The sequence below is a fragment of the Rhinopithecus bieti genome, unplaced genomic scaffold (assembly GCF_001698545.2).
Source record: "Rhinopithecus bieti isolate Rb0 unplaced genomic scaffold, ASM169854v2 scaffold_33647, whole genome shotgun sequence".
Taxonomy (NCBI): Eukaryota; Metazoa; Chordata; class Mammalia; order Primates; family Cercopithecidae; genus Rhinopithecus; species Rhinopithecus bieti.
In genome coordinates this window covers 1,302,742-1,312,269 of record NW_016814745.1, presented here as the reverse complement: position 1 = coordinate 1,312,269, position 9,528 = coordinate 1,302,742, and positions in this window count along the sequence as shown.

Sequence of the window (9,528 nt, the reverse complement as noted above, 5' to 3'; positions counted from 1 at the left end):
AAACAGGAGGAAGACTACATGCAATTAAATGCAATGCAATTAATGCATGAGAAAATGCTGGGTAAACTCTGAATAGCCATATGACTCTTTGATGCTATTACTAATGTGGTTTGAATCTTGGTAAATATAATGCCGCAACTGCTTTGGGAATTTGGTTAAGCTTTTTCAGCTTTTGTTTGTTTGGATTTTGCATCTGTTTTGGGCTGTTGAGGGTAATATTAGAATCATTTCTGGTGATCCTATCCTCTTGAAAGCTAATCCCCAGGCTTCAAAGTTATTGCTGAGTCAACTCTGCTTGCCTTTTTCTCTCCTAGAAGTAGTGTTGATGTTTCTGGCTTTTTATTTCTTCTCTCCCTTGAGGCCTGTTAAGTTAAAGAACTTATTTAATTCCCTGTCTCCAGCTGGGAGTGAACTTGAGTTCTGTTTTTCCTCCAGGATCTGTGAGGAACCTCTTGCTCATTCCTAGATATTCTGTCTCTGATGTTATCAGAGTTGAGCATACTACTTGGCTTCTACTTTCTGCAGTTTTCTTCCCCCCCCCAACCCCCATTAGTGTATTGATCGATTGATTGGTTTTTGAGACAGGGTCTCACTCTGCCACCCAGACTGGAGTGCAGTGGCATAATCATGGCTCACCTTTCTGGGTTGGAGCTATCCTCTCACCTCAGCCTCCTAAGTAGCCGGGACTACAGTTGTGAGCTACCACACCCAGCTAATTTTTGTATTTTTTGTAGAGATGGGGTTTCACTAGGTTGCCAGGCTGGTTTCAAACTCCTGGCCTCAAGCAGTCCTCCCGCCTTGGCCTCCCAAAATGCTGGGATTATAGGCGTGTGTCACTGTGCCTGGCCTGTTAGTCTATTTTCTAATTGCTGCTTCCATCAAGAACCCTGTTTGCTTTTCATCGGAGCCAATGAATAGTGGACACTGTGGTTCTTCCAAAGTGTGCTAGTTATATCCTAACTCCTGTACTTCAGTTCACACACCGTTGATGAAGGGAAAATTTAGGAGTTACTTTTCCCCCTTTCTTTCCATCTCTAACCCTATGGCTCTGGCTTGACCACAGGGTCTGAGAGCACCATAGAATTATTCCAATTTATGTTTTGGATGGGTTGAGTTTTTCTACCAACCCTGGAAGCACAAGGTACATATTTTTATCCCAATTTGCCATTTACCTGCCATGGGCTCTTAGGGGATTTACTTAACCTATCTTAGACTCCTGATTCCTTATCTGTACAACGAGTAAATGATTTGTTACCTACAACACATATGAGGATGAAATGTGATCTGTGAAGGGCTGTATACATGTAAATGATCTTTGTTGTTATTGTGGCTGGTCTTCCAGGAACGTGTCATTAATATTGCCAGTGATGGGGCTGTGGGACTGACTGGCCCACTATAACACAGGAAAGGATATATGAGAATATTGGAGAGTGGGCAGAGTCACAGAGTGGAGCTGAGATACTTGAGGTTCCAAAGAATATGACTGTGTTAATAAGTAAGATGTGGACACTAAGTCCTATCTTTAGTCCCACGATAAGGGCCTCTGTCCTCCTCTGCAATGCCTTCTCTGGTCTCTCTTGTCTTTAGAGCTCACTATCAGTTTTTCAATGCCTATTGCACTGGCTATCCATACCACTTACCTGATTAAAGCAGGGTAATGTTTGCCATTTTTCTTTTGAATTTCTGTATTCTTTTCCCCTACAAGATTACAAGTGTCTCAAGGTCTAGGACCATGTATATGAATGTCTCTTATCTCATGGTGATAGCACATCACAGTGATTTACACCAGGTAGGCACAAGAAATGTGTGGTGTTTATGAAAAGCTTTGTAAGCCATGTTTTTCTCTGTCGAAGGTTGGGAAAAAAAGTTTTCTGCATGCGTTCTGTCATTCTTAAGAGAAATCTTTATTTTTAACAAAATCAAATGAACATCAATTAAAAAGTTAAGTAATGGTCAGAGCTTATGAAAACAGTAGTCCCTGCCAACCACACATTCTAGCCTGTTCCCCAGAACAGTAACTACTTCTTTTATTTTAGAGATGGGGGTCTCACTATGTTGCTGAGGTTGGTCTTGAACTCATCGGCACAAGTGATTCTCCAGCCTCGGCCTCCCAAAGTGCTGAGATTACAGGTGTGAGCCACTGCGCCTAGCCAAGTAACCACTCTTAACTCTTACCTGTTCCCCCTCTTCTTTGTACTGTCTTATATGTATGTATATATAATTATCTCCTGGTTCACTGATTTTACACATTATCTACTGACTTTAAAGACTGGCAAATAAGGGCCGGGCGCAGTGCCCTTCAAGGCCCTGTTTAATTCCCAGCACTGTTGGAGGCCGAGAACGGGCGAATCACGGAGTCCAGGTAGATCGGAGACCATCCCCTGGGCTAAACATGGGGTGAAAACCCCGTTCTCTACTTAAAAATACAAAAAAACACTGGGAGCCCGGCAGTGCGGTGCCTGTTAGTCCCCCCAGCTACTTGGGAGCTTTGACGGAGAATAGCGGGAACCCGGAGGTGGAGCTTGCAGTGAGCTATTTGAGGATCCCGCACTGGCACTTCCAAGCCTGGCGACAGAGTGAGGGACCTCCGTCTAAAAAAAAAAAAAAAAAAAAAAAAAAAAAAAAAGGGCTGGCAAAAATAAAAAAATTTTAAAACTACCTTTCACTCCCCTCTCCTCTTCCTACAGTCCCAATATAATTATATCCCAATATAGTTATATAGTCCCAATATAGTTATATAGTTATTATATATATATTTACATATATAACTATGTGTAGTTATATAGTTATATTTGGTTAACTCTTATCAGTGTTCCAGTTATTTATTGCTGCTGAACAAATCATTACAAAACTTGTGTCTTAAAACACCTACCATCCTTTTATTCTTTCTCACATTCCCTATGGGCAGGCACTGAGAAAGGCTTGACTGGTTGGTGGTGTCATGTACTTGCAGTCAGGCAGTGGATGGAGCTGGCCAGGCCATCTCTCCATCTCTCTTCATGTAATCTCAGGGCTTTTCCATGTGGTCACTCCCTGTGGGCTAGATCGGGCTTTCTCATAACATGGAGACCTCATAACATGTGAGTGTTCCAGTGAGCAAGGCAGAAGCAGAATCGCCTCTGCAGATACTGCCTCAGAAGTAACATAGCATCTCCTCTCCCATACTCCACTATTTACCAAAGACTTGCTCAGATTCAAGGAAAGGGAACATAGATCTTGCCATTTGATGAGAGGGGTGTCAAAGAACTTGAGGCCATTTATTTAAACTGCAACAATTGATGTTTTCATTATGACCAAAGAAGTATGGTCTACTCCTGAGCCAAGTAGTGTACTACGGATGCATTACCTTTCTTGTATAACTTTCTGTTTTTCCTGGAGACATGTGTCTTAGTTTGCCATTTGCTTTGTTGTCTTAAAATCTCTGGCTGTGTTTTTTTTGTATCCACCAAATAGCTCTGTAGTTTTCCACATGGTCAAACCTGCCAGATAATCTGTAAGTAACACTTATTTCTTTCCCTGCAGATGTTCCTGCTGGGTTCTGCTGCTCTCCTCTGATCTAGAATAGCTGCTTTCTAGGTCGGCTATATAGCCATTGTCCTAGGAGTTCTCTTCACTATCATTATGAGAATCTCCTTCATCTCTTCTCTTGGGTTAAATCCTTGATTCCTGGATCTTATGTCTTCTTTTTTGGCTTACTCATGTTTTGGTGAAATGTGCCTCCATTAATGTCTTTCTTGAGAAAGGATGCACGGGAAGTAAGCTTTAGAGACCGGGCATACCCTAAGACATATTTTTTTTTACCCTCTTTTGTCTGTGTGCAGAATTCTAGGTTGCAGGCATTCTCTCTGAATTTTGAAGGTGCTGCTCCTTTGCATTCTGCCTTCCAATATGCTGATGACAAGTCAAATGTCATTTGATTCTTGATCCTTTCTTTGTAAACCGATTCTTTTCCCCTGGAAGTCTTTAGTATTTTCTCCTTACCCTTGGTGTTCATGCCTTGGATCTGAATCTTTTTTTCTTTTGAAATGTTATTATCACTATTTAAAAAAATTGTTTATTTCCATAGGTTATTGGGGAACAAGTGGTGTTTGGTTACATGAGTATGTTCTTTAGTGGTGATCTGTGAGATTTTGGTGCACCCATCACCCAAGCATTATACACTGCACCCAATTTGTAGTCTTTTATCTCTCCCCACCTTGCCACCCTTTCCTGTTGAGTCCGCAGAGTCCATTGTGTCATATGCCTTTGCGTCCTCATAAGCCTAGCTCTCACTAATGAGTGAGAACATATGATGTTTGGTTTTCCATTCCTGAGTTACTTCTAATAGTTTCCAGTCTCATCCAGGTTGCTGCGAATGCCATTAATTCATTCCTTTTTATGTCTGAGTAGTATTCCATCATACACACACACACACACACACACACACACACACACACACACACATACACATATACCCCAATTTCTTTACCCACTCATTGACTGATGGGCATTTGGGTTGGTTCCACATTTTTCCAATGGCAAATTGTGCTGCTATAAACATTTTTTTTCATTCATTGTTCTGGAAATTAATAGGTCACATAAAAGACATCTTTATGTGAATTAGAAAAAGTCATTCTCTTCTGGGGCCAAGCTACAAAAGGAATTTTCTTGGGGAGATCAATTAGAGAAGGATGTTCCCTCTGGGTAGACCAGTTAGAAATACATTCCGCTTCCTCTTGGCTAGTGCTGCAAGGCACAGGGCATGGTAAGCAGAGCCTGGGTGCATTTCAGTCCCCACTTCCCCTGTGTTGGCTGGGACCTTTGTGTCAGGCACACCCTGCATGACCGCACTGCACATTGACCTTGCAGTTAGAGTGGGCATTCCAATCTGGAGACTCACTCTATTCCACACCTGCGAGTTTTCCTGTATTATTTCTTCAGTAATTCTCTTCTTACTGTTTCCTGTCATCTCTTTTTAGAATCCTATTTCTCAGATGTTGGATCTACTGACTGAGTTTCTTGTCTTTCCTCTCTTATTGTTCATTTTCTGGTTTTTTTATTCTAGTTTCTGGGAAATTTCTCAAGTTCAATTCTCATACCAAAATTTTTTCAACCAAAATTTTAATTTCACCTATACTATTTTTTATTTTGATGAGTGACCATTCTATGATGACTCCTTTTTATTTTTACTATATCCTGCCACTCATGTTTCATTAGTGCAGTATCTCATTACCTTTCTCTAATTCTTAATGAGATTTCTTTTTCCAGCAGGGTGTCTGTTTCATTTCTTCTCTCTTGTTCCTCTAGAGTGTTTTCTTCAAATATCTGTTTATACTTAAGGATGAAGCACTGCGAAACTAATGGGAAACTCAGTTGTTGTGTGTGGCTTGTTAACGATGGGCTTCTCAGTAGAAAAACAGGATGACCCTTTTCACTGGAGAACCTGAAATATCAGGATCTATGGGTCTTTACTTGGGTAACTCAGCTTCTTCAAAAAGTAATGCTTCAGACTCCAGCCTTAAGGGTACAAATATGTCTGGTTGCTGTTACTCTGAAACTACTTAGGGAGTCTCACTTTCAGCACACAGACTTTCCCTTAATTTCTCAGTTTTTACTTTCACACTTCATCAGTTCCATTCTTGAACTAAGTCCTCTAATTGTGGTGTTGTTGCCATTTCTTCAGAGACTACACCTTTTGACTCTTCCATGGGTAGCAGTGGGAGCCGTTAATTGTGCTGGGTGGGATGGGGATGGGAAGCTGGGAGGTGCCATTGGTCTTTATACAGACTTTCAAACAAGTCTCAATCTCAGTCCTGTACTCTCACCACAGCTTCCTTTCTTTTTTCCTGTTCTTCCTCCTTCTCCTGCTTTTGTTCTTCTTTCCTTTTTTAAAGATAAAATGTATACATATAAAGATGTATAAATATGAAGCATAAAATCCAGTGAGTTTTGGGAAATGAGTTATACCCAGGTAATTCACACTCCTAGCAAGATATAGAACATTTCCATCACTCCAGAAAGTTTCCTCACATTCCTTCTTATCCCCTCCAGAGGCATCCTCTATTATGTGTTTTTTCACCATAACTTAGTTGTTTGTCAACATATTCATATACATGAAATCATATAAATGTACTGTTTTGTGCCTTATGACTCAACATGGTGTCTGTGAGGCTCATCTATGTCGTTGCGTGCATCAGGTTTGCTCCTTTTTAACTGCTTCCCCTGCCACCCATGAAAGAGTCGAAGGGTGTAGTCTCTGAAGAAGTGGAAACCATCCCCCAATCAGAGGACTGTAGTTCAAGAATGGAAACGATGAGGCATGAAGGTAAAAACTGAGAAATGAAGGGGAAGTCTGTGTACTGAAAGTGAGAATTTTCATTGATGAGTAATATGTATTCCATTGTGTGAGTATACCCCAATTTTTTTTTTTTTGAGACAGGGTCTTACTCTGTTGCCCAGACTGGAGTACAGTGCCACAATCATGGCTCATTGCAGCCTCAACCTCCCGGGCTCAAGTGATCCTCCCGTCTCAGCCTGTTGAGTAGCTGGGACTATGGGTGGGTGTGCACCACCACGCCTGGCTAATTTTATTTATTTTTTATTTTTGGTAGAGACAGGGTTTCACCATGTTGCCCAGGCTGGTTTCCAACTCCTGAGTTCAAGCAGTCCACCCACCTTGGCCTCCCAAAGTGCTAGGATTACAGGCGTGAGTCACTGTACTCGGTCAAAATTTGTTTATTCATTCTCCTATTGATGGACATTTGGGTTATTTCTTGTTTCAGGCTATTATGAATAAAGCCACTATGAATATTCATCTACAGGGCTTTTTGTGGAAATACATTTTCATTTCTCTTGAGTAAATATGTAGAAGTAGAATTGCTGGGTTAAAGAGTAGGTACATGGATATCTTCATAAGAAACTGCCAAAGCTTTTCCAAAGTGATTGTACCATTTTACATTCCTGCCGTATTTTATGGAAGTTCTGGTAATCTACATCTTTGCCAACATTTGATGTTGACAGTCTTAAATTTAACCATTCTAGTGGGTGTGGTGTGTCTTTATGCTGTTAATCTGCATTTCCATAATGACTTCTCTTGCATTGCTGGTTTTCTGAGAGTTGTGATTATGAACGTGTATTGAATTTTGTCAAATTCTTTTTCTGCATCATGTTTTTCTCATTTAGTCTGTTAAAAAATACTGAATTACATTGACTTTTTGAGTTACATACATTTTGCATTCTGGGGTATACATTCTTGGTCATGATATATTATCCATTTATATATTGCTATATTCCATTTTCTAATTTTGTACTACTAATATATATATATATATTTTTTTTTGTGGCCAGATGCAGGGGCTTGGCTCACACCTATAATCCCACAGCTTTGTGAGGCTGAAATGAGAGGATCACTTGAGCCCAGGAGTTCAAGGCCAGGCTGGGCAACACAGCAAGATCCTATCTCCACAAAAAATTAGCTGGGGCCGGGTGTGGTGGCTCATGCCTGTAATCCCAGCACTTTGGGAGGCCAAGGTGGGCGGATCAAGAGGTCAGGAGATTGAGACGATCCTGGCTAACACGGTGAAACCCTGTCTCTACTAAAAATACAAAAATTAGCTTGGCGTGGTGATGGGCACCTGTAGTTCCAGCTACTCGGGAGGCTGAGGCAGGAGAATGGCATGAACCCGGGAGGCGGAGCTTGCAGAGAGCTGAGATTGTGCCACTGCACTCCAGCCTGGGCGACAGAGCGAGATTTCGTCTTAAAAAAAAAAAAAAAAAAATTAGCTGGGCATGGTGGCATGTGCCTGTTGCCCCAGCTACTTAGGAGACTGAAGTAGGAGGATCCCTTGGGCCCAAGAGATTAAGGCTGCAGTGAACTATGTTTGGACCACTGCACTACAACCTGGGTGACAGCGCGAGACCCTCACTCTTAAAAAAACAGAGTAAGAAGTTTTGTGGCTATATTCATGAAGAATACGGGTATACAATTTTCTTTTCTTGTCATGCTTTTGTCAGTTGTTAGTATAAGCATTTTGTTGACCTTATGATTAGTTGGGAAATATTTCCTCCTGTTTTTTTGAAGGGGTTTGTCTAAAACTGGCATCAATTCCTTCTTGGACGTTTGATAGAATTCACCAATGAAGAACAACCTGGTCTTGCGTTTTCTTTTCTGTGTGGAGGTTTTTATAATACATATTATTATTATTATTATTATTATTATACTTTAAGTTCTAGGGTACATGTGCACAGCATGCAGGTTGGATACATAGGTATACATGTGCCATGTTGGTTTGCTGCACCCATCAACTCATCATCTACATTAGGTATTTCTCCTAATGCTATCCCTCCCCCAGACCCTCACCCTCCACCAGACCCCGATGTGTGACGTTCCCTGCTCTGTGTCCAAGTGATCTAATTGTTCAATTCCCAACTGTGAGTGAGAACATGTAGTGTTTGGTTTTCTGTCCTTGTGATCGTTTGCTGAGAATGATGGTTTCCAGCTTCATCCATGTCCCTGCAAAGGACATGAACTCATCTTTTTTATGGCTGCATAGTATTCCATAGTGTATATGTGCTACATTTTCTTAATCCAGTCTATCATTGATGGACATTTGGGTTGGTTCCAAGCCTTTGCTATTGTGAATAGTGCTGCAATAAACATATGTGTACATGTGTCTTTATAGTTGCATGATTTATAATCCTTTGGGTATATACCCAGTAATGGGATTGCTGGGTCAAACGGTAATTCTAATTCTAGATCCTTGAAGAATCGCCACACTATCTTCCACAATGGTTGAAATAATTTACACTCCCACCAACAGTATAAAAATGTTCCTATTTCTCCACACCCTCTTAGCACCTGTTGTTTCCTGACTTCTTAATGATCACCATTCTAACTGGTGTGAGATGGTATCTTATTGTGGTTTTGATTTGTATTTCTCTGATGATCAGCATTTAGTCATGTGTCTATTGGCTGCGTAGATGTCTTCTTTTGAGAAATGTCTGTTCATATCCTTTGCCCACTTTTTGATGGGGTTGTTTGTTTTTTTCTTGTAAATTTGTTTGAGTTCTTTGTAGATTCTGGATATTAGCCCCTTGTCAGATGGGTAGATTGCAAAAATTTTCTCCCATTCTGTAGGTTACCTGTTCATGCCGATGGTAGTTTCTTTTGCCGTGCAGAAGCTCTTTAGTTTAATTAGATCCCATTTGTCAATTTTGGCTTTTGTTGCCATTGCTTTTGGTGTTTTAGTCATGAAGTCCTTGCCCATGCCTATGTCCTGAATGGTATTGCCTAGGTTTTCTTTTAGGGTTTTTATGGCATTAGGTGTAACATTTAAGTCTTTAATCCATTTGAATTAATTTTTGTATGAGGTGTAAGGAAGGGATCCAGTTTCAGTTTTCTACATATGGCTAGCCAATTTTCCCAGCACCATTTATTAAATAGGGAATCCTTTCCCCATTTCTTGTTTTTGTCAGGTTTGTCAAAGATCAGATGGTTGTAGATGTGTGGTGTTATTTCTGAGGCCTCTGTTCTGTTCCATTGGTCTATAT